At 39.2% G+C, this 26,579-nt stretch overlaps 1 protein-coding gene across 3 annotated transcripts in view; it reads right to left on the bottom strand.

Moving 5' to 3' along the window:
• Positions 1 to 26,544, bottom strand: part of RHOA (ras homolog family member A) — a 47,319-nt gene extending 20,775 nt beyond the window's left edge. Inside the window, exons 1-3 of one of the 3 annotated variants that reach the window (XM_081525652.1) lie at positions 26,419 to 26,544; positions 22,417 to 22,496; positions 2,499 to 2,671 (exon numbers count right to left, since the gene is read on the bottom strand). The gene's annotated coding sequence lies outside the window, so the exon portion shown is untranslated. The remainder of the gene's footprint in view (positions 1 to 2,498; positions 2,672 to 22,416; positions 22,497 to 26,418) is intronic. The other 2 variants (XM_081525653.1, XM_081525651.1) reach the window with 2 other exon arrangements.
• Positions 26,545 to 26,579: the final 35 nt, after the last annotated feature.

Here is a 26,579-nt window from a genome sequence, read left to right as displayed (position 1 = left end):
AATTGAAATAAAATTCACATACAATTTATCCACTTGAAGAATCCAATAATTCTGGGTATCTAAGGTACAGCATAATGATTACAGATTATGATACTCTATCATATACTTGAAAGTTGCTAAGGAAATAAATCTTAAACGATGTCACCTCACACACAAAAAATGGTTATTATGTGACATGATGCAGGTGTTAGCTAATGCTTTGGTGGTAGTCATTTTGCAATTTAAGTGTATTAAATTAACATCATCCACCTTAAGTTTATACAATGTCAATTGTATCTCAATTAAGCTGGGAAGAAAGTACAAAATTCAATAGTTTTTGGCACTTCACATTATTTTTAGAAGTTGTGATAATATATAGCAAAATTTGCCATTTTAACTATTTTATTTTAAATGCATAACTGTGATATTATGACTTATAATAAGAAATACATATATGGTCTTTGTCCTAGCTCCTGGCACATAACTACTAAAACCTTAGTAACTTTCTAAGTGACATGAGCAATGGAGAGTTATTTGTTATAATATTTGGTCTTTTGTCCTCAAATAGCTTCAGTTCCTGAAATAGCTCCACAATGATCAGGGTGAAGAATGCCCTGTTATTCATAACAAGCTCTTTTCAATCATACCTGAGTTTAAGTTAATGAGGTGACTTTTGGAAAGTCCCTAAGGATGGGGGTTGGTTGGCAGGAGAATTAGATTGCTTTATAAACCCCAGGGGATTAGTGTTGCAACTTTCAGTCCACCCCTCACCCCAATCTAACTAACCATTTTCACCTCCATATGTCTATAGAGTGATTTACATTGCTCCAAAGAGATGAGATCTATACTTGGCCCAGGTTAAGGTCTCTGTAAGAATCTCCTTAGAAAATCTGCAACTTAAACCATCTCCATGTACACAGGACAAGAGCTATTAAAGGGTAATGGAAGACTAATTTGGCAACAGCCATCTAATATTACTAGTAGCCTTTAGCAGAAAAAAAAATAGCTTTCTTGAAATTCATTTTAGGGCACAATCTATAGGAGTTCTCCCCAAATAAAGTAGCCTGAGGTCTTACTGCATAAGACATGCAGGCCAGGGTCTAGCATTCCAACTTTTTTTCTGAAAATTCCATAGGCAGTCATCAAAGTACCAGCAAGATAATCGGCTTACTCAAGCCACAAGCTAGAATTTTTCAAGCTCCTGATGAGAGCCCAGATTTGGCAGCAGAAGATATGAAGTGATGCCCAGTAATATCTCTGGGAGATGTGTTCTGCTCAAGGCCTTATATGTAAGAATTTTAAATCTTATTTTAGTTTTAGAAATTGGGGTATGTTTTGAAGGCAGAGCTAGTAGGTTTTACTGATGAACAAAAGTGTGAGAGTTGAGAACAAGAGAGATGCCAAGCAAGGTGAGCAGGGTACATATGGGTTGGGATGTATGTCAGAAGTCTAGTTTTGATGTGTTAAGTGAGATGTACTTGATTAGATATATAATTGGAGATAATGAGAAGGCAGCGTGAGGAGAGGTTCAGGCTACAGACAAGTTATACAGCCGCCAGTGTGTATAGATAGTATTTAAAGCCAAGGATGAGGTCTGTGGTTCTCAACCAGAAACGACAAAGGGGGGCTTTTGACAATGTCTAGAGAGACCTTTTCGGAGAAGGCAATGGCACCCCACTCCAGTACTCTTGCCTGGGAAACCCCATGGACGGAGGAGCCTGGTAGGCTGCAGCCCATGGGGTCACGAAGAGTTGGACACGACTGAGCGACTTCACTTTAGTTTTAAAACTTATAACCTAGGTTTACTCAGACAACTTAGGCTATTCCAGAGTTCTTTGGCTTTACCAGATTGTCTACGTAAGGACCTTTCCTTATGACACAAATGGAGTAAAGCGGAACCCTTGAATATATACCACAGCCTTACTCCTAATTCTTTAAAAATTTTTAACAATGAAGTGAAAACCCATTTACAGAAAGGGAAAATCATTTTCTCAGAGGGAATGAAAGCAAACAAACAAGGCTGCTTTTCTAAAAAAAATTCTGCCCCCTCCCAAGTCAATTCTTTCAATACAAATTTTTGATTCCCTGCATTATGCTGTCAGCTAGGTGTGAGGAAAACCAAGCGTGCAGTAATAATATATAAAGTGAAAACACAAATAAACACCTAGTAGATGGTTAGTTCATGAGAGATGAACCTTCCATGACTATTCCTCAATAACTCTCAACTTAAATTGTATATGCAAAAAAAAAGCGGGGGGGGGGGGCTTAAAAAAAAAAAAAAGAACAAAGACCAAATCTCAAAAGGTCTTGAGATGTCAGACGGAAGCAATAAAGAAAACTGTGAAACAAAGTACCGGAAAGAAGTTCATTTAGGGGTGGGGGTAAAAAAAACAAATTTTTGTAAGGAATTTCACAAAGTGAGCACATCCATGTAACCACCACCATGATAAAGAAACAGCACAGCCAGCATCCCAGAAGGTCCCTGTGTCCCTGTCCTCCTAAGTCATTCCTGGACTAACCTGGTTTTTCTTGTGGATTGGTTTTCCCTGGGTTTAAATTTCTTTGCTGGATTTTGAACTTTCTTTGGGGTTACTTTAACAATCCTTCGGAGACTTCATCCAGCTTGCTTCAAATAGCATTTGGTTTACTTTCATTGCTGTGCAGTATTCTGCTCTTGACTGATGATTTCTGCCTTTTAGGAATAAATACTGTTACAGCAAATCTTGCACATGGCTTAGTATACTTACTTACTAAACAATTTTGTGGGTTTATACCTAAGAGAAGGTTTTGCTTTAGCACATACTACTAAACAGCTTTGCAAAGTAGTTTTACACACCCACAAGCAGTAACTGCTTTCCATTCAACGATTTTCTTCAAATTTTAGCCAACTTGGTGGGTGTGTAGTGATATCTCATTGTGCTTTAATCTGCACATCTCTGATGATTAATGATGTTGAACCCCTTTTCCTTAATTTACTGGCCATTTTAGAAAGCTGCTTTTGTGAAAAACGATTACTTTGAACTAAGAAATTTAATTTTACTAGGGAAATAAGATACCTATGAAACATACAAAGATGTAGACTGAGTTTTTTTTTTTTTTTAACAGAAGCCAAGAGTAACAGAGTAGGTCAGACTATCAATCACTGAGAAGCACATAAAACTATTTCAGACTTACTAAAAATTGTAAGATTCAGTAAAAATTACTCTGGGGTAACTGGTAAATGGTGCTTCATTTTACTCCTGTAGTACATACACTGATTAAGAGGTTTTCAAAATGTACCTTGCATCAGCATCACCTGGAAAGAGGGCTTGTTTAAACCCAGACTAATGGACCCAACTCCCAGAGGTTCAGATTTGGTAGTTCTGTGGCAGGGGCTGAGACTTTGCATTTCTATCAAATTCCATGCGATGCTAACACCACTAATCTAGGGACCACTTTGAGAACCACTGAAGGCCGAGAGAGTCACCTTAATAGGACGATTTCATTAACTGAAGACTAAAGACTAAAGACTAAAAAAAAAAGGGAGAACTAAGCCAATCATGAGTGCCTTACGATATCTGCCTGCTAACCTTCAGTTAGCAGTTATTTTTAATTTCCAATTCAATCTAGAAGACTCCAGAATGTTGCATACTAAACTCTAGGCACTAAAACAGCTCCAGAAAGCCTTCAGGAAGCTATTCAGACAAAAGTGAGTCAACATCATGGTTACACAAACATGAGGAAATCATGGAAGACTGCTGTGTGAAATGGAGAGAACTGAATGTTAATGCATCGTTGTAGTTTACCTACCCAAGTGCAGGAAGCAGCTGAGAAATGTCTGAAGGACCACTCCCACTGCAACAAGGTAAGCATGACAGGCAGGAGTGCAAACAGGCTGTAGTAAGCAGAGGGAATCATGAGACTTGTAAAAAGAAGTGTGAAAAGAGCTGGCCACCACTTATCAGTCTAATTGTAGCAGAGCTTCCTGAAAGTCAGAAAGCGGCTACACCTCCTTGACATCGTCTGTCTCCCAATGAGAGTAAACAGACTAAAACACACTAGAACTAAGTCGATGACTTTACAGCAACTCAAACGTACTTGACATTTGGTAGCTCTCTTCCTCTGCTGTGTAAATGATAGTCTAAAAAGAATGTGTACAAAAAAATAATAAAAAAGGATAGAAAGATGGGGAAAATGGGAACTGTAGTGTTTACAACCACAAGACTTTTGAGCAAATATATCAAAAACCCAGTTAAGGAGAAATTATTCAGAGTAATCAATCACTCTGAGTTACAGATTAACTGACTCTTTCACAATATCACCAAGATTTGCTTGAAGAGGCAAAGGAGAAAAGGATACTAAAACCTGCAGGATTGCTTCTTGATGCTTGTGGGGGGAGAGAGGAGGGTAAGAATTGCGTGTTTAGGAATACAGTCTGTGGAACAAATTTGTTTATTAGTTCAGTGCCTTGTTCTGCCCCTTACTGGTTAGCTGTGTGACTCTGGACAAGTTAGCCTTTCTGCGCTTCAATTTCTTTTTCTGTAAAATAAGAATATAGGCTCTATCCCATAGGGCAGTTATGAGAGTTAGATGTGTTCATATAAAGGAAACAGTCTATAAAAGCATTACTTAAGTGCTTCCTATTTCTGGCAATTTTCCTTTTATTTTCTACAAAGTAGTGGAAGACAAGGCTTCTTTACCTTTAACTCAATGCCTATGGTTCTGGGTACAAGTATGGAGAAAAAGAAAGTTGGGAGAGTGGGTTGCAAAAAAGAAAGGTGATTTAGATAAATGGAAAGACATCTGTGGTCATGGAAGGTAGGTGGCAATATTCCTCAAACTGATCTTCCTCAAATTGATCTATACATTCAATGCATTCCTTATCAAAATCTCAGCAGAGTTCTTTGCCAGAAATTAAGAAGCTGCTCCTAAAATTCATATGGAAATAAGGGACTCAGAATAGTCAAAACAATATTGAAAAAGAAAAATTAAGTTGGAGGATTTCCTACTTTCAAAACTCACCACAAAGCTATGGTAGTAAACCAAAAGGCAATGTGGTACTAGTATACAGACAGACATACAGATCGCCTAGAGTAGGAAACAGCAACCCATTCCAGTATTCCTGCCTGAAAATTCCTTGGACAGAGGGACAGAAGAACCTGGTGGCCTACAGTCCATTGGGTCGCAAAGAGTCGGACACAAATAAGATGACTCCTACTGACTGAAAGCTAACTTACAACAGGGACAGTTTTATTTTTAGATGACCAAGGCCAAGCCAGACACTAGTAGGCTCTCCACTGTGTGTTTGCTGAATGAATGAACGAAAGCTACCATATAATTTACCACACTGGCTGCTACACAAGAGAAATAAAAACGACTTCAACCCGACTTTGAAAGGAAGTACTAGTGAAGCTCTCCTCAACATGTTTAAGTAAGACTTCTCTCATATCTAAATTATTCATAAGCAGGAAGGAAGTCAAAGACTTCAACAATAGTTATCAACTGGAATACAAAAACAATGAAAAAATATGTTCAGGGAAGCAGAGTCATTGCCTGAAGCATGAATACGAGACAGAATGTTTGGCTTGCATTTACTCCCCAAACTGATACTGTTACACTTTCAACACCCAACATGATAGCCATAGTCACGTGACTAATTTTTTAATATTTTAATTAAATTGAAAAACTCACTTCTTTGGTCACACTGCCCACATCTCAAACGCTCATCAGCCACGTAAGACTACTGTATGAACAGGGAGATACACAATACAACATCATCACAGAAAGTCTACTAGACACGATGATTCTAAACAATTCTCCCATGGCTATTTGGTAGACACAGGATTCTTATTCAGTGTTCTGTTTTTTTGCATGCTACAAGGATAATTTCATGTTACACATTTTTCTGGAAAACATTACAGAAAAAGTATCAGGTCATTTAAAGATAAATTCTAGAAGGCACTGTCATCCAATCCCCAGTTAGTTACTCTTACATCCTTTAGTACCTACACTCTTACTACTGCAACACAATGGTGATCACCTTCCTGCCAGATCCAGTGTCCTTGTCTCAATTCTTATTTCCCTTACACTTGATCAGTCTAACCCAAACCAATAGTTTTCTATGGGCCATTCTCTATTGTAGGTGCTAGAGAGCAGACTTATTGAAAAACACCCTTACAGAAAACAACAAAGTAATTAAATGTTTAAGAGAAGAGTATGCCCTCTGGTTTAAATGGAGAGAAAAGTAAGCAATTCTGCCAGAGGGCTTTATAAAATGTAACATCTGACCAGGACCTGGAAGAATGAGGATTAGTCCCCTGGGAGGAGCTGAGAAGAGAGGTGGTGGCTCAGGAATACTTTATAACATGAGGGAACAGCCTGAGCAAATGACCTTAAACAAAAGCAGTCAGAGAGCAGACAATAAAGCTGCAAAGATGAGTGATGGTTAGACTGAAAGATCCAGAATGTCATTTATGGCAACCTGACTTCTACTCTGTAAACAAGAGAAAACCAATGGAACGGCACCATCAGATCTGTGACTAACAAAAAGAGCTTTGCAGCAGCATGAGAAAGGGCTAGGAGGTGAAATGAGGATAGAAATGAGAAGACCATGGTGAGGGTCTGAGAGTGCTTTTTTCTAACTCTACGCACATTTTCTCCCAACCTGATGAAAAAGACTGGCACTCAGACTAAGTTCTAATTACAGGTAAAAGCGGAGAAGGCAATGGCACCCCACTCCAGTACTCTTGCCTGGAAAATCCCATGGACGGAGGAGCCTGGTAGGCTACAGTCCATGGGGTCGCTAAGCGTCGGACACGACTGAGCGACTTCACTTTCACTTTTCACTTTCATGCACTGGAGAAGGAAATGGCAACCCACTCCAGTATTCTTGCCTGGAGAATCCCATGGATAGAGGAGCCTGTCAGGCTACAGTCCATGGGGTCGCTAAGCGTCAGACACGACTGAGCGACTTCACTTCCACTTTTCACTTTCATGCACTGGAGAAGGAAATGGCAACCCACTCCAGTATTCTTGCCTGGAGAATCCCAGGGACGGCGGAGCCTGGTGGGCTGCCATCTGTGGGGTCGCACAGAGTCGGACACGACTGAAGCGACTTAGCAGCAGCAGCAGCCAGTGTTCTTGCCTGGAGAATCCCAGGGACGGGGGAGCCTGGTGGGCTGCCGTCTATGGGGTTGCACAGAGTCGGACGCGACTGAAGCGACTTAGCAGCAGCAGCACAGGGAAAAACAGCACAGTCTTCAATGTGTGGAATAGGAAGAGATAGTGATCTATCTATTCACAGAGATTGCTAGCAACATGAAAGAGGTGACATGAGGAAGTCAGATTTTTGAGCAGAGCAGTCAGAAAGCTATGATAGAACCAGCACCAAGAGAAACAGCATTTCAAGGAAATGCTCCATATTATATGACTAGCAAAAAGGGCACAGACATAGTCATTAGGTCTCCAGCAGCATAGGGGTAAAAACTTCTCTACTGGCCACAGGTGAGGATTACATTGGCCACACTGCAAGGATTCAGTTGGCCACACTGTGGTAGATGGAGATGAGGGCACTGAGAAAGGTAGGATAAAATGCTCTTTCAAGTTAGAAAATACATGTTACAGTAAGGACGAACCTTGAAAACTTTATGCTAAATAAAGGAAGCCAGTCACTGAAGACCAGATATTATGTGGTTCCACTTGAAACATCCAGGACAGGCAAATCTACAGAGATGTCGTTGCCTAAGGCTGGGGACTAGTCATAGGGGGACTGGAGGATGATAGTTGGAAAGTACAGGAGTTTCTTTTCTTTTCAGGGTGATTAAACTGTTCTAAAGTTGACCTCACAAATAAATGGATATACTAAAACACACCGACTTAAATACACCTTTATTGGGTAAACTGTATGGCATGTGAATTGTATCTCAATAAAACTGTTGCCAGCAAGTGGAAAAAGAAGTCTGGAAAGTGTGGCAGACACTGCTCAGTGCTTCCCTCAAACCAGTCATTCTCTTTCCTGGTCAAATGGCTACCAACAATAAAAACTACATCCCCCAACTCTGCGGCTGCTAGGTGGGGTATGAAGGTCTCATCAATAGACTGAATGTAGAACTGATGCAGGGGAGGGGAAAACTGCTAAAGCAGAGTTCTGAGGAGATCAGAGGGGACTAGCATGTAGCACACAAGCGGGGAGGCTAATGGACTCCCAAAGGACCACTCCACGGTAACAGAGGAGGAAGCAGCTCATAACAGCCAAATGTAGGTAAGCAGATGTAGTGGTGGACTCTTCCATTTTCTCAGTTAAGGAAGAAGCAAGATCACTGGTTGACAGTGAGGCTGGTGAAGGGAAACAGGTGTGAACTAAGGAGGTAGTGCCATATTGTCCTGAAAATAAAATAAATGGACTAAGGAATCTTAGTGGGATGGCTAGTCAGTGTTTAACTTAGGAAGAGCCACTTTTGAGGTTATGGGTCGTAAGTTCAAAATGAGACCAGTCAGCACATCTTTTTCCTGCTCCTGACAATCAGTAAAAGGGTAGAATAAATGAAGAGTTGGATTTAACCAGGGCTGAGGTTTTGCCAGATAAGATGAAGTGAGGAAGGGTATGAGTTAAAAATATATAAAAGAGGTGATTACAGTGATGAACTATGAACTCTGAGGAGGAAACTGGGAAGTGAAGGAGATTGAAGGGCAGTAAAAGGGTAGTAAGATCAATGGACTGTAAACCCCAGTGGAACTGAAGGATTTCAGTGTCTGAGTAGTAAAGGGATTAAGCCATAAAAAGAACACACTATTAATGGAGAGAGCAACTTCTCTCTAGGGTTATTGGCAATATCATAATTTAAACTGCATATATTGGGAATTCCCTGGCAGTTCAGTGGTCAGGACTCCACATTTCCACTGCAGGTGGCATGGGTTCGATCTCTGGTCAGAGAACTAAGATCCTGCACACCTCAAGGTGTGGCCAAAATAAGTAAATAATAAACTGCATATACATTGCTTGAACCAGCCAATTCTACTTATAAGAATTTATCTCATAAACATATGCACATGGATGTAAATATTTATGTTCAATATTATGTTACTTCAGCAATAGCTTTATTATTAATATATTAACAAAAGATTAGAAACAACTTAGGTGTCTCTTTTGAGGACTGATTTAAGTATCCATGCAATGGCATATTATACAACCATTAAAAATAAAGATCTGTGTTAATGACTGATCTCAAAGATAAGACTAAATTTAAAAAAATAAGATGTTAAGTATTTACAGTCACACCATTGTGTATTAGTGGGATGTACAGATATACAGAACAGAATCTGGCAGAGAGACACAATTAACATTCACCAGAGGACAATGAACACTGGTATATACACAGACTTTCTCTCAAAAAATACACAAGAAATTCTTAATGGTTGCTTCTAGGAATTATACATCCTTTTGCATTGTCTCAATCTATAAAATATATGTTTTTTCCAGTAGTCATGTACAGATGTGAGTTGGACCATAAAGAAGGCTGAGTGCCAAAGAATTGATGCTTTTGAACTGTGGGGCTGGAGAAGACTCTTGATAGAGCAAGGAGATCAAATCAGTCAATCCTAAAGGAAATCAACCCTGAATATTCCTTGGAAGGACTGATAATGAAGCTCCAATACTTTGGCCATCTGATATGAAGAGCCAACTTACCAGAAAAGACCCTGACGCTGGGAAATAGCGAGGGTAGGAGGAGAAGGGGGCGACAGAGGATGAGATAGTTTGATGGCATCACTGACTCAATGGACATGAGTTTGAGCAAACTCCAGGAGACAGTGAAGGACAGGGAAGTCTGGCATGCTGCAGTCCATGGGGTTGCAAAGGGTTGGACACAGCTTAGCAACTGAACAACATGAAATGTATGTACTATGTTTTTGAAAATGATTAATGAATTTTAGTAATGACTGACTTGGAAAGGTCTAGGTAATATATTAGGCAAAAAGGGAGGGGGGGCAAAGCAGCACATGTGCAAGACTCCATCTTGGAATCTGACTTCCTGTATATTGAATCTAACAGAAGCATATTGCTCCCTTCTCACTTAATTTCCCTAGGCTAACCAACACTGTCCACCCTCTCTTCCCTACAAGGAGGTAAAACAAGATTATCTGTGTTCAAGCAGTTGAACACTGCCAAGGGCTGATTCACACTACTCATAACACTCCCCTTTATCTCCTTTTAGGCCCAGAGTTACGCCCTCCCCAGAGATGACACCCTGGCTACTCCAGCACAAATTCTTCTTTAACTTTGAACTCTTACAGCTGTTTCCCAAACGACTGTGTAAGTTTGCATCACTTGATGCGCTGCACTGGTAGAGAAGTCTTCTGAAATCAGGTGCTTAGGGTACAAAGCAACTGTCAATCTTTGAGTAAGTTACTCAACTCCTCTGAGCTACTTCCTCATCTGGCAATGGGGAAAATAATGGCTCTTACTCTCATAAGATAGTGCTAATTATTCAGTTAACACAAGAAACTACTTAGAATAAACACCTGGCACACAACAGCCAATGCTTTACTATTGGATACTATTATTTGTAAGCTCCAGTTTAAAAGAAGAAAAAAAAAAGACTACACAGTCAGCCCCCCCATCTATACACTGTTCATCTATGGATCAAATATTTGGGGGAAAAAAGTCCAGAAAGTTCCAAAAAGCAAACTTGAATTTGCCATATGCCTACAACTATTTATATATCATTTACATTGAATTTGTGCTTCACTCATAGCTCAGTCGGTGATACACTGAATTTATGTCTACAGCTGACCCTTGAACAACACAGGCTTGAACTACCCAAGTCTACCTATACTTGGCTCTTCAATAAATACCATACCACCACACAATCTATGGTTGGCTGAATGCAAGTAACTGTGGGACTTAAGTATCCAGATTTTGGTATTCAGGTCAGGTCCTGAAACCAATCCCCATGTAAACTAAGGGACAAGTATTTACACTGTATTAGGTATTAGAAGTAATCTAGAGATGATTTAGAGTATATGGAAGGATGTGCACAGGTTATATACAAGTGCTACACCACTTTATATAAGGGATATAAGCATCTACAGGTTTTGTTATCTCTGAGGAGCCTGGAGTCAAATCCATGAGGGATAACCATCTTCATTTCTATATGACCTACAATGCCTAGCAAGGTCAAAAATATCACTGAAGAGAAGTGTGTTCATCAAATGAATTAATAAGAAACATAGCCTTCCTAAGTTCATAGATAGAAATATGTTGGTATAAGAAAGGGTTAATTTTCTAACTTTTTGAAAGGAAACTTTCAAAAGCCCAAGTTACTAAAAATAGACATTACCCTTCAAATTTACTTCCTCTTAGTTACTTGCCTGCTTTCCTGAATTAGTCTTAAGTCTCATTCTTCAAGTAGGAAGTTATTTCTTTTCAAACAAGACTTACAATTAACAAACCACTGTATATAAAAACTGTAGCTAGCCCCTACACTCGTGTATGAAACAACACCGTAAAAGGAGAAAAAAGGGCTAAATGTCTATCTTACCAGGTGAGGTATGGCAAAAGGCCTTTAGCAAAAGACCAGTGCTCTGGTAATATTTTAGGGGGCGTAAGTGTTCAACCAGGATGAAGAGATTCATTATAGGGGATCAGAAATAATTTGTTGCTCCTAAGTCGCTTCAGTCGTGTCCGACTCTGTGCGACCCCATAGATAGCAGCCCACCAGGCTCTGCCGTCCCTGGGATTCTGCAGGCAAGAGTACTGGAGTGGGTTGCCATTTCCTTCTCCAATGCATGAAAGTGAAAAGTGTCAGTGAAATCACTCAGTCGTGTCCGACTCTTAGCGACCTCATGGACTGCAGCCTACCAGGCTCCTCCATCCACGGGATTTTCCAGGCAAGAGTACTGGAGTGGGTTGCCATTGCCTTCTCCGAAATAATTTGTTAATAATAACTAAAATATTGAAGATACAAGAAATTTATTTTTTCCATAAATTAAAGCAAAGTCAAGGCTACCTGAATACAGTGGTGTTTTTTTCCCTAAAATGAAAATTTCCCTAATCCAGTATATGTTTTAAGGCCCATAAGCATTCCTTCCATGCATTCTATTGAGTCCTTCCAAGCAGAAGGGGAAAAGGCCTGGAAACTGTGCATCTCCACTGTTATGTTACCTTATGAATAATCCTGATCATTCACTATAGTTGGAGGAAGGTGTAATCACACACACTCTAACCCTTCCACCATCCACATATTCAGGAAGGGGAGAGCTGACACAAACTCTCAGAATTCCAGTGATTCTGATCCACCACCCCTCCCAACCCAAAACACTCTCACCAATGTTACTTGACCAAACATTACTTTTGGGGTTCAAAATCAGAGTCCCATCCTGAGTGTGTCTCACAAGCATACAGCATCTACTATATGGACTACTACATAAAATGAGAAATATTCACTACATGGATAGGTCTCACACAGACTAGCCAAAGAAAAGGTTGAGAAATTAATTTCCAGTTATAGGAAGTAACTGCATCGAAAGAAGGCAGTTTACAGTAGCGGTAAAGGAGCTACATTACCTGGAAGTTATCTTACTAGCTTTGTGCCTCTTTACAATTTCCTTATCTGTCAAGCGAAGAAAAGAACCTTCCAAACAAAACTATCATAAAGATTAAATAATATATTATACAAAAAGAGCTTCCCTATATGCAAAATAGGTCAATGTTCAATAAATGTGTGTCATTATTATCTAGGTCTTATTTTATACAAACAGCAACTCTGTCCCTTCAAATTCTATCTGTCCAGAATTTGAAGAACAGTTTATAACATGGCCTGATCTGAAAGGAATGTTTTTCCTAAAATGAAACTTTTACCAGCCTAGCAGATAATTATTTTTCCAAAGTGCATACCCCATCCATACTTCATCCTGCACTATTCTTTCCCATGAAAGAAAAAGACTTAGCATTTCCCTTACTGGCAATAACCACAGACCCACAATTCTTCAACCAAAAGTCTTGGGGTTAGACGTTTCTAAATTCAGAATTTTTCATATTTAGAAAGGTAACATGGTACAAATGCCAAATATTCTGTAACATACAAACTGGGTTAACAGTTCTTCAATAAAATAAATCAACAATCACACCAAGTAGGGTGAAGACTACACAACTTCTCATCAGTTCCGTTTAGGTTTTGCCATCAAATGAGTCTGATTTTCATAACTTTCTGAATGGCATAACTTTCTTAAACCAATGTCAATCTGCTATAAACACACAATCACATTCCTCTTAATACTTTCTAAGTGCCTTTTGTGATGTACTCAAGTCTGATTTTTCCATGACCAATAACCATGCTGTTATCTCAGAGAAACAGATTGAGTCCCTCCTGATATTAAAACAAAATAGGCTTTAAATTAGGTGAGGAGGGGATTGGCTGAGTTATGACTTCAAGCTAAACTGTAGGGGCAGACAGAAATTTGAATTCTACAATGTAAATTTGCTAAATAATTTTGATAACTTGGTTAGGGACCACACATTTTTATGAATTTTTTTTTCTTAGACTCACAGTAAATCTGCCTCTGTGCACAATTTTTAGCAGATAAGGAGCCACCAAAGACTTTTAAGATGATGCTACCAGATTATAATGAATGCATTATATACACAGACATTTATTAGCTAAACATTCATTATAAGCAGGCACAAAACAGTTCTCCAGCCAAGAAAGAGAAGTAGAAATAATTCAACTGAATAACTGTACTGCTTCTGCTGGATCAAGATCTTTACAATATTTTGGAAAGATAATGAAAAAATTACCATGCAGAGAAAATAATCACAGCTTGAAAAAAAATCACTAACTCAGCATACTTGAGAAAATTATTTTACCTCGTAATTCTTCAAAGGGATTAGTTGCACAAAAGAAACAGTGATGATTACAGCAAGCTTTCTACCATCTCTCAATCACCCAAGAAATAAAAGCATTTAACACCAGCACAGCTTTGGACATGACTTAATTTTTACTTTTGTATTACATTCATTATTTTAAACACAGAGGACACAACAGATTAGAAGTTGAGTTCATAAGACTTACCTTGTTAGCATCCATATGCCTCAATTATGTAATCCAGTTGAAATTTTATAGTTTATTTCTCTAATGAAGTTACAAATCAGTATTGTACATATGACTATTATAAAACCAAAAACTGTCTAGTCTTTCGGAAACTAAACTTGAAATTTTACAAGGAAAATTTAAGACTCGTAAAAATCCTGTGAATTTCATTATGAAGAACAATGATCCTAATGTACATAATAACCTACCCCCAATTTTATCTAAGTTTTGTCAATGTTCTTGATGTCCTTCTGTGGAAGGAAGTAGTGTCAATTCAAGAGGTGTAAAAAATATTTTGGATGAAATATGGGTACAAAATGTCATACTGCAGATAATGAGAAACTTCAATTCCCAAGCCACTAACCTAAAACTATAAAACCCAAAACATACAACCACCCTCAGCCAAAACAATATCCTATAATTCAGCATATTAAGCCATGTTTCCTTCATTCCTCTCCTCTGAATGAACATCATCCACCCTTCCCCCACTTAGATAACCTCATACTTAAGGCTAAGTCACTTTCTCTCAGGCCTTCCCTGACCCGATTTAGATCAGGCCCCTTAAGTACTCTGAACCCGTAACATTTCTCTCTACCTCACTCATCATACCCCTCCAAAGTTTCTTCCTGCCAAACTCCAATTAGTTTAAGAATCACATCTCTTATTCATCATTGTTGGACAAGCACAGGCCCAAGCATGTAATAATTGTGTTCAAATAACAAATCTGAAAATACATTTAACAAAGAAACTTTATATAACCAATTTGCTGCGTGCAAATTTTTAAGAAAATGGTTAGAAAAAGAGATCAGCTATGTACACCAGTGGTGAGCTACCTTCTAAGACACAGTTGTTGCAATTTAAGAATACAGAAACCCCTCATATAATCAGGAACTGCAATTATCTATAGAAGGAGTGTTAAAACTCAAATCCTCCCTATGAACTTATTTGTTCTTATTTTAGCGAACTCTGTAAGTCTAGCTGGGCAGCAGCTAAGTGCACAGTAATTTAGGAAAATGCATGCGTGAGTGAGAAAGAGGTGTAGCCTATGACAAGGAAGTAAAAAACCCTGTAAATCAGGCTCAGAAATGTAAAAATGAGGAGGCAGGGAAGTGCCACTCAGGCCAGGCCAGAGTCCTAACCAGAGTCCTAAAGCAATTCAACATACTCTAAGGACAGACCTTAAAAATCCTTTAGGAGGAAAGACCTCATTACACAGGGAAGCTTAAGGCCCAGATACAAATAGAGAAAAAGATATTCATTATAGGAATAAAACAAGTTGTAAAGCTTAAAGATGCAAACTTCAGTTATCCAGAACACAACAATACTATCTCGGTGGTTTAGGACCTCAATTTTTCTACTCGAGCCATACTTCCTGTCCTTAAACACACACGAATGAACGTTTACAGGATGCCCTACAATGCACCCTCCTGAAGCAAAGCTATCAGAACTATAAAACTGAAAATAAAAGTCAAAATACTGGCTTTCCTTCAGATAGTTCTAAAAGTAACAACCAAACTAGAATCAGATTCTTCTTCAAAGAATAAACCTGGCTGAAAACAAGTGTAGATTTTCATAATAAGCACTCCCTTCTCCAGTACCCTCCTCCATACTGCTGTTTTGGTCCTTTTGTTAAAATACACATACAAATGAATAGAATACATACTTTTTCCTTAAGTCAGACGAAGAAACTATGTTTCAATGCAATGAGCAGAAATCTGTCTTATCATCAACCGGGTTTACCCATATCTAGGACTCTGCTGAGCACACTGGAAACACCAGTAACTACTTGGGGAAGTAAACTGAAAACAAAGCCATTTATGAACTACACTGGAAACCAGGTGGCAAGGAGGCCCAAACTACCATCTGTCCATTTGCTCAGAATGAGCTTGAGCCTAGTACTATCAATATTATTCAGCTATCCTGATCAAGCAGTTGGGACCTTGGAAACCAAGAGCAGCAGGCAGAAGGTGCATAAGCAGAGGAGAACGACAAAGCCTCCAAAACACTGCCAACAAGGAATCATCCCAGATTTAAATTCTTTGCAGGGTAAGGGGCCAAGAAACACTGGGAGAGAACACACCTCCTGGCCTCCTAATAGGAGCATTGTATCACTGACTTCAAAATGTAAATATTGCAGGGTGAACTTTTAAATAGATGCACAGAATCAGAATTGGACTTTGTGCAACCTAATTCTCCACTGGCATTGCTTGACTAGAGAAATGACACACAGAGGAAAATGAAGCAAGAGCCCCAAGCTGCTCAGGGCCTGTTCAGATGTTTCAGCAATGACAGTGCATAGCCAGGGACGCTGCATTTTGGCACAAAAATCACTATTCTTCTCAAGTTTCCAGAACTAACGAACTGAAAGCTCTTCAGGGTCAGGCCTCAACATATATTGTAAAAAACAATTTTTTTAGTTGAGGTGAAATTCACATAGTATAAAGTTAACTTTCTGAAAGTGCATAATTCAGTAATATTTAGTATATCTGCAATGTTGTGCAACCACCAATTCTATCAAATTCCAAAACATGTTCATTTTCATCACCACCAAAGAAAATCCCATACTCATTAAGCAGTCACTCCTCAGTTTCCTCTCCCCTCAACACCTGCAGCCACCAATTTGCTTTCTGTCTCTATGTATTTACCTATTCTAGACACTTCATATAAATGAAATTATACAATATGTGGCCTTTTCTGTCTGGTTTCTTTTACTTAGCATAATGTTTTCAAGGTTTATCCATACTACAGCATGTATCAGTGCTTCATTTTTAAAAAATAGCCAATAATATTCCATCGTATGTATAAACATTGTTCACCCATTCACCTGTTGATGGACATTTGGATTATTTCCACTCTTTGGCTATTTGAATAGTACTGCTATGAACATCTATGTACAAGCATTTGTGTACTTGTTTTCAATTCTTTTAGGTATATACCTAGGAATGGAATTGCTGGGTCTCACAGTAATTCTATATTTAGCTATGTAAGGAATTGCCAAGCTATTTTCCACAATGTATACTTTCAACTATCTTGTCAAATAATTACCAAGACCTATTGTTAAGGGGAAAGAACAGATGTATAACAGTGGGATGTGCATTAGTCTGTATATAAAAAAGGGACAGAGTATCACTGGAAGGATCCATGTGGAACAGTTACTTGGTTTATATACAGGAAACAGGTACAAAGGTTTTCTCTGAGAACCTTGGGAGGCTGAGATGTGAGAAAGGCTTGTTATTTTCAAGCTCAACCCCTTCTGCTCTGCACTGAACATCCACCCTTTACCAACCCGCTTGCCCTAAAATACCTTTAAAGCTCCCACAGAAGCCAAAAGTCTGAGCAAAGGACTACACAAAGTTTACTATCCTAACCATTTTTCAGTGTATAGTTAAGTGGTATTAAATACTGTCATAATGTTGCACAACCATCACCAGTGTATCCAGTAACTCTCCATCTTGTAGTCTAAAACTATACTCACTGCACATTAACTGCCCTCCCCCGCTCAACTATTCCTCCTCCCCTTCAACCCTTGGCAACCACCATCCCACTTTGTCTCTAAGTACCTCATAGAAGTGGAATCATATAGTATTTGTCTTTTTGTGACTGGCTTAATTCAGTTAGCATGTTCCCAGGGTTCATCTATGTTGTAGCACACTGCAGAATTTCCTTTAAGGCTAAATAATATTCCATTGTATGTATATACCATAGTTTGCTCATCCATTCATTGGCTAGTAGACACTTGTGCTGCTTCCCTGTTGCAGCTCCTGTGAATAATGCTACTGTGAACACAGCTGTACAAATCTCTCTTCAAGACTCTGCTTTTAATTCTTTGGGGTATTAACCCAGAAGTGACATTTCTGGATCATATGATAATTCTATTTTTAATTTTTTAAGGCCCTCTATACTGTCTTCCATAGTGGTACCATTTTACATTCCTGAGAACACTTTTTTTTTATACACAGCCATCTGAATGGGTCTGAGGTCTTACCTCACTGTAGTTCTGACTTGTATTTCACAGTCCTACCAAGTGTATATACTGTTTTTAAATAAAAAACTAGTTAAAAATAGAAAATCTCAAAGCCTCCCAAACAAATGTTCTGTATCTTGATTGGGTGGCGATTACACAGGCGTATTTGTGCTCAGTCACTCAGTCATGGCTGACTCTTTGTGACCCCATGGACTGCGCCCACCAGGCTCCTCTGTCCATGTAATTTTCCAGGCAAGAATACTGGAGTGGGTTGTCATATAGTTACCAAAAACTTATTAAGCTGTTATTTAAATAAGCCCATTTTATTTTATGCAAATTATATCTCAATAAAAGTGATTTTTAAAAAGCCTTTCAAAGTAATTCCAGCTTTAAGAACTGGATCCCATGTATGGGAACAAACAGGTTTGGGAACCACTGTTCCAAAGCAACAGGGATTCAGTACAGAGACCTGTTTCTCTCTCCCAAAATTAGTTCTTAGGGTGCTAGTCCCCCCTCCAAAAAAAATTACCTTTCAAATTAAAGTGTGATTACTAGGTACCACAAATTATAACTTGAATAGGGAAAGTTAAAGAGGTGCATCTGCTTGTCTGGCACTGAGGCTAAGTGTTTCTCTCTCACTGCACCCTCACAGCCCTCTGTTATCCCCATTCTACAGAGAAGGGACTGAGTTACGAAGGGGTCATAATTTCTATCCAGTCATAAAATGTTGAGTGTAAGAGCTAGTACTCAACTGTCAAGTTCTCCCCAGAGAGCCCATGCTCTTACCTAAGATATTTTGTTGCTTTCCTTTTCTGAGCTTAAGACCGTCAAAAGATAAACAGAGTTCCTTCTGAATTACTTTAAAAGTTAAACAAAAGACTTCATCCAAAAAAGAACTTTTCCACAAAAGACACTGTAGTATTTCTAGCAAAACTGCCAAATCATGTAATAAGATTATCTCATGGCCAAAAATCTGTATTGTTACAACATTAAATATCCACCTTAAACATACTTCCTTAGGCCTCAAAACCTGAATAACAATAGGGTTATGTAAAAGTACACCAGAAGATTGGACCAACATTTGCCCTCTGGGCCCACGGAAGAGGCACCAGAGGACAACTCATCTGCACTATACCAACTTAGACACAACCGCCATGGGAACAAGGTAAAAGTAACAGAGTACATATAACAACAGAACTTTCAACCATATGCTTAAAGTCAAAGCAAACAATTTTTCAAGTATGGAAAAGGATCTCTGTATTTTAGATCTGCTAGGCGCTTCAGAAAATAAAAATGTATCTTCATTTGTCCCTCTCCTTTCAAAAACAGATCTGTTTTTAATGTGGGAACTGCTCTGGGGAGGCGGGGGAGGGGGTACTATTAAATTGACAAAAGTGGTTCAAAACATTTTCCTGTAAGTTTTAGGGACTTCTGCCTTAGGGACTATGGTAAGGATGCAAGATAAGGTTGGAAAATGAAATTAACGGAAAATAATACTTCTAAAGAGTAAGTCTGAAAGATAAATGAAGTTTGCATATAGTTGGTACAGGATAAATGCATGCTTTGTGATTGAAGATTCTTCAGCTACAGTTAGACACATGAATGTGTATGAGTTGGCATGGATTAGATATTGTTCAAAACCCCTTCAGTTATAAAAGGCAGTGGCAGCAACTAACAATAGAAAAAAATCTCCACCCCCTGGATCTATTTTTCTGTCCATTTCTTGGAGAGTGCCATCTCTGCCGCTACTATTTACTGATGCTTAAGAGTAAAACTAAATGATTCCATTGTCAGATAAAGGCAGAATCACTACTACAACCCAAGAATGAATCTAGACAACTTGTGATTAACATGGTCTCATGTTTACCAAACTATTATTCATGATGTCAGTTAACATGTATAAAAATGATGGTAAAACCTTAGTCCAACATACTAACTCCTACAGTTAAACAAACAAAAGACAACAACAAACGCGTGCTTCTCCTATACGGTCAGGTGGCAGTAAAGAAATTCATATAACTAAGTTTCCTATCAAAAGCCTCATCATTCTGAAAGCTAACAGTCACCATATAAATTCAATGCACTGATATCCTAAAAGAAAAATATACCTGAAGGATCTACCAGAGTTAGAACAAGTATTTCCACCAAGGGAGAAAATTAACAGGCATTGAGCACTATGCTCTTCGCATATTATTTCATCTAAAATTCCTATGAAATGGAATCTTCATTTCACAAACGTAGGTCCTGAGTTTCAAAGAAATTAAATAATCTGCTTAAAGACAGATTGATAGCTAGATAGCTAGCTAGGCAGGCAGTCCATCTTTGGCAGAATTCTTTTGTAATTATAGGGCCATCAGCCTTTCCAGTTTAAAAAAAAAAAAATTCTGATTTAAGCAAACCTACAGAGCAAAGGCATAACCTTACTATTGTTTTTAACTCAATAATGTAAAAACTGAACTAAGAAAACCCTGAAACATAATCTGTTATTTTTTAAAAGACGTAATCAATCAAACCACTTGAAAGCATCACTCAAATCTGCTGAAAGGAGAAATTTCAAGCTTCATGGGACTGCAACAGAGTATCATGCCAGCAGTGCTAGTCTAGCTGTCATCCTATGTCCAGCAGTTGCACTGGCTAATCTCTTGCCATAGGTCATCAGTATTCCCTACTAGAATAAAAATGAGCAGTGCTATTAATGTTTTTGTGACCATTAACCCTTGATGTACTTTCTACTTTCTTATCAGTGATACTGAGAAAAGCAGATGAAATGATTCAAAATGTTAATGTTTTTAGGAATAAAGACAGTGTAAAAGAAAGAAAAAACTATCTGAGGGCAGGGACCGCCTTTGTTTTCTTCAAACGTGTCCCCAAACAGCACCTGGCACATAGTAGCTCCCGAGGAACTACTTCTTCAATGAATGAAAAATGACAAGCTAGCTTGGCCATTCCTCTTACCACGCTAAGAAGTTCAAAGCCAACCAAAACCACTACCATTATGTGACTTCCCTGCCAGGAAGCCCATCTCACCAAAAGAGAATATTCATCCTCTTAACAGCTCTCTCTTCTTTATATATGGAGTTCCCTTCGACCCAAGGAGAACAAGAAAAGGTAGTCAAAATGATACCAAATCAGGATACTTGGTATCAATTAAATTAGATGATTCTATTTTCTTTATTTGTAATCAGTTTAAAATATCTAATAGCCCCGGGATGGGCTGTTACACCTGATATTAACACTGCTCCCACTCAAACCAGTACTACTGCTGACTCCTCTGGCAAGAGAAGAATTATCCTCCAATCTTCATTCTCTGGTTGAATTATTTTTTCTTCTTCTTTTTTTTTCTTTTTCCTTTTGTCTGGTTGAATTATTTTTTATTGACAATCAGACATACCCACAGCACAGGCTGTGGTAACGTGTGTGTAAGGTGACCAAACTATAGAAAAAATGAAAACATAAAGACATTAAAAAAAGAATTAAGATGAGAGTGATACAGAAGTGAGAGAAGTACGTGTAAAATGTGGTAAACACATCTTCTTAAAGATTAAGAGGTTAGAAAACAGTGGATACAGTGTCAGACTTTATTTTTTGGGGCTCCAAAATCACTGCAGATGGTGACTGCAGCCATGAAATTAAAAGACGCTTACTCCTTGGAAGGAAGGTTATGGCCAACCTAGATAGCATATTTAAAAGCAGAGACATTACTTTGCCAACAAAAGTACGTCTAGTCAAGGCTATGGTTTTTCCAGTGGTCATGTATGGATGTTGAGAGTTGGACGGTGAAGAAAGCTGAGCGCCGAAGAATTGATGCTTTTGAACTGTGGTGTTGGAGAAGACTCTTGAGAGTCCCTTGGACTGCAAGGAGATCCAATCAATCCATCCTAAAAGAGATCAATCCTGGGTGTTCATTGGAAGGTCTGATGTTGAAGCTGAAACTCCAATACTTTGGGCACCTCATGCGAAGGGTTGACTCATTGGAAAAGACCCTAATGCTGGGTAGGATTGGGGGCGGGAGGAGAAGGGGACGACAGAGGATGAGATGGTTAGATGGCATAACCGACTCGATGGACATGGGTTTGGGTAGACTCCGGGAGTTGGTGATGGACAGAGGCCTGGCGTGCTGCAATTCATGGGGTCGCAAAGAGTCGGACACGACTGAGCGACTGAACTGAACTGAAGGAAGAAATACTGGTAGAATAGAAGAGAAAAAGGAAGTTACAGGAGTATCGTATGGAGAGACATAGGGAAATGAGAACAGAGGGGAAAGTTAGGAGTAAGATAAAGATCTCAAGGTTGGTGGAAAAGAAAATCATTAACAGTACTGCACCTACATTTCCCTAGAACTTATGTTAATATGTAATACATAATAATTTCTCTTACATGGAGAAAGAAGAATGAAAGCTATTTACATACCTTACAAATGTACTGCAAGACCCACGGCCTGTATGGCAGAAGTTCTACAAAAGTGCCCTGAACTTCTCAGATGAAAGGCACTATAAAAACACACACAAAATAAAACAAAATCAGGAATTATGTCTATTCATTTCATGGAGGAAAAAAACAAAGCACAAGATGTAAAACGGGTTTGCCCAAAGATCTGGTAAGTAATTCAGAATCCAGAAAAGGAATAAATGCAGAATTTAATTTTAATTGACATACCACGAAGTTACCACTTTTAAATGTTTTGGCCTCCTTCACTCAACAAAATGCACAGTATCAACCTTATTTTCTGAATGTTATAAATTAACGTTGCCCTCTTAAAAGCTAAAATCAAAAGCAGATGAATTTTATGTAAATTTTCCAAAATTATAACATGCAACACACAGCATTATAAACACACAACACAGGTAAAAGAATTTTACAATGAACACCTGTATGCCTACCACCCAGCCTACCATGAACATCTGAATGATCTGTTTTATCAAATCACATTTCCTTTTTAACACAGGCATTACAGAGAAACTGCAGACTAAAAGACAACTGTCCAAAAGCCAATGGCGTCAAAAACACAGGTTGAAGTCATTAGGCTAAAGACATTAATAATATGAAATCCTTCTGATACTTTGGTCAGAAATGATCAGTATTAGTTTACTGTTTGAAGTCAGAGTGGATTCAGATATATCCCCTACTGTTGGTGAATGATTCTAACTGTTTAATGTAGGATCGTATCATCATCCTCACTTAAAAAAAAATCCAAAATCTTTCCATGTCCTAAAAGATTCTACATGGTGTGGTCCCTGCCCACCTCTCTAATTTCATTTTACCTCCTACTTTTCCCTTCACTACACTGCAAACTTATTCCACTGGCTGCTTACATTCTCTTTCCCTTTACTGGAATATTAAGATGCTATTATAAATATGCTTAAGCACCTTTACTTTACTCATCCTCTTAAAAAAAAAAAAACAACTTATCTGTTATCAACTACAAACTGGCTCAGATTTAAGAGTATCTCATGTTTTTGATGATTATTTGCTATAAAAATGTATTCCGAATCATGTGGAGGAAGCACCAATAAACTCAGACCAACACCCAGAACGAGCAGCTTCGATGTCTATCTGATTTTTGGTCACATGACTACCATAATTATGAGTATACAAGGCCCTTATTTAATACTACAGCACCACAGGTTAAAAATGAGTCACTTGAAATAGGAATTTTACAGTAATTACTAACTTCAAACTGTCTTGAAAATTTTAATTTATTAATCTCACAAGTATTTAACAATGAGCATGTCCCCAAAGAGCCGACTATAGGAAGAAACATTAACACAAGTTTAAAATTTGGTTACATTAATGTAAACATGCAAGCAAACAGTTCTACAGTCCAGGTGCATAAAGGTATAAACTAAGTGGTAAGGGAAGAAGAAATTCCCTTAATTCCTTTTTTCTCCTTTCAATTCCCTTTTAAATGACAAATATGTGATTAAAATCCAGTGATTATGTTCAATCCCGTTTAAAATTATCACTAGCAGACACAATGCAATTAAACCCGAGGTGCTATCTATGGAAGCCCAGCAAATCCAAATTAGTGCTCTTAAAGTTGAAATATCAGTCTTTCTTCTGGCAAAGTTAACATAAATCTCTCAGCTCCAGGACAAAGTAGCAATCCACCTCCTCCAGCCACTGCCTGGACTCCACCCTATGAACAAGAAACACCTGAAGATCTACGTTTTTACTCTCCTAATAACTTACACCCCCACATGGCCAGGTTAAACTTTTTTTTCTGCCACACCATGAAGCATATGGGATCTTAATTCCCTGACCAGGAATTGAACCTGTGCCCTCTGCACTGGATCTGCAGTCTTAACCCTGAACCACCAGAAGTCTCCCAGGTTAAACTTTTAAAAAGCAGTTAACTGACAAAAAAGGAATCAGGGCTGGAAACACTCCAGCAGAACCACCACCACATACATATGAAACTATATTCTTGATATACGCTGTTTCTCCCCATCCCACCTCAAATCAATAGTCAAAAGAGCCCACAGTTGCCTATTACAACTTATCAGGGCTTAATTACATTGGATTTGGAGCAGGGGAGCCTGGTCCTGCCTCCGGAAGAAGTTGGGTCCCTTGAAAAGGCCATAACATCTAAAACCAGAAACTACACCAAGCAGAGACCCTGTATATTTATTTACCTATTTCAATCAACTGCTATAGGACCATCCAAATTACAGAAAGGAGAGGAAAAGCTAAAGAATTGAACTTTGCTTGGAAAAATGTTTAGATTCTCTCAACACATAAAAAAAAAAAAAATACATAAAAAGAAAAACACTAGAATAAGCTGAAAGTCCTGAATTTTAGCTGACTCTAAGCAAGCTGTTTGGGAGGACATGGAGAAGATCTTACAGAGAAAATAGTTCTGGCTGGCACCTGACTAGACATACAACTGTGGGAAATTTACTGAAGTCTCTGGGACTCAGCTTCCCATCTGCAAATAAGGTTGGGACTACAGGTCCTGAAGATTCCTTTCAGGTCTAAAATTCTTGATCAATGAAAAAAATTAATGGATTCCTAATCTCTTCTTGCCTCTAGTATGGATTTTTATGAGAACAGAGGCTATAAATCTAAGACTAGATTTTGACTAAAACCAAATTCCATGTTATATATACATATATTTTTTTAATCTTACATATTTTATGTCTCCAAGAGCCACCCACCAGTGCTCTAAAAAAAAAAGAAGTACTACTTAAGGCAATTTATCAAAAGAGATCTTTCTTAATTATCCTTTACAATTAAGAACTAATCTTGTATTTCAGTCCAAACAATGTAACTTGTGCCAAACGCTCAAAACAACATCTCTCGCAATTGAGCCATGTCTAAAGTGACAATCAAGCACTGGTACATAAGCATTACACATCTGGGTGTGCGACACTAAGTGGCAGAAAAATTCTCACCACAAACAACATTTAAAAGAAATGTTTTTTAAGTATTTTTCCCCCTTCAGATCTGGCAGGAATATAATCCCATTACACACCTGCAAGAAAGATTTATTTAAAAAGACTTAAAACACAAAAAGAGGCAAACAAGTTACCAACAGAGGTAAAAATGTTCAATCAGGACTATTAAGAAACACGAGTGAAACCAACTCCAGGTAAAAAGAATGCCAATTTTCCATTATAAACTACTAAACATGCTTTTGACCAAACTGACTGCAAATGGTGCCATTTAATGAACTTGTAACTGGATCTAATAGGTAACTAAGCACAGATGTTTAGCTGATTCCTAATCAAGGTAGCAACTTAGACTAAGCAAATTATTACTTTATTTTGATTCTACAGTTTAAATCATAAAAAAAAAATGTTCCTTTCAACCGGAAAATTCCCTTCAATACCGAAGAATCCTAACCTCTAAGATTTCAACACTATGCTTTACTTACAAAACCTCAAAGAATACTGCATTAAAAAAGAAAATATCCAAAACATAACTGGACTTCACGCAGTATAAAACGGTGATTCATGTTCCATATTAAATGCAAAAGCCAAAATGGAGTTGTAAAGAGTTTCTTTCCCATTTCAACTCCGACAGCCACGCGCGCTTCCCAGGGGCCGGCTGCCTGGCGGGTCGTGGGGCCCGGCTCAGAGCCCCCGCCCTGCCCGGCGCGGCCCTAAGAGAGGAAGCGACGGGGACCGCGGGCGGGCGGCTTGGGCTCTAGCAGGCCTGGCCGGGCGGGGGAAGGGGCGCGGGAGGCCGCGGGGCGCGCTTCCGGGGACTGCGCGGGCGGGGCCGCCGCCTTGGGAAGCCGGGCCTGGGTCCCCGGCCTGGAGTCGGGGTCAGGGGCCAGGGTCCTGGTGCTGCCGGCCGAGAGCAGCAGGTGGGGCGCGGCCGCGGCGGGGCGGCGGCCGGCGGGCGGCCGGAAGAGTGCCGGGCGGGCGGGCCCGGGGCGCCGCGGCGCCAGGAGGGAACCCTCTCACTCACCTCAGGCGACGACTCCGAGTCCGGCCTCTCCGCGCCGAGGACGCCTGTCCGCGAGTCGCAAGCTCGAAGACTACGGCGGGTGGCTAAGGAGGCGGCGGCTGACTAACGAGACAACCGACGGAAAGCGACGGGCGGGGAGCGCGAGAAACCAAGAGCGGGCG

The sequence above is a fragment of the Giraffa tippelskirchi genome, chromosome 9, assembly GCF_054371585.1.
Source record: "Giraffa tippelskirchi isolate mGirTip1 chromosome 9, T2T-mGirTip1v1.2.pri, whole genome shotgun sequence".
Classification (NCBI taxonomy): Eukaryota; Metazoa; Chordata; class Mammalia; order Artiodactyla; family Giraffidae; genus Giraffa; species Giraffa tippelskirchi.
This window is presented reverse-complemented; position numbering and strand designations above follow the sequence as displayed.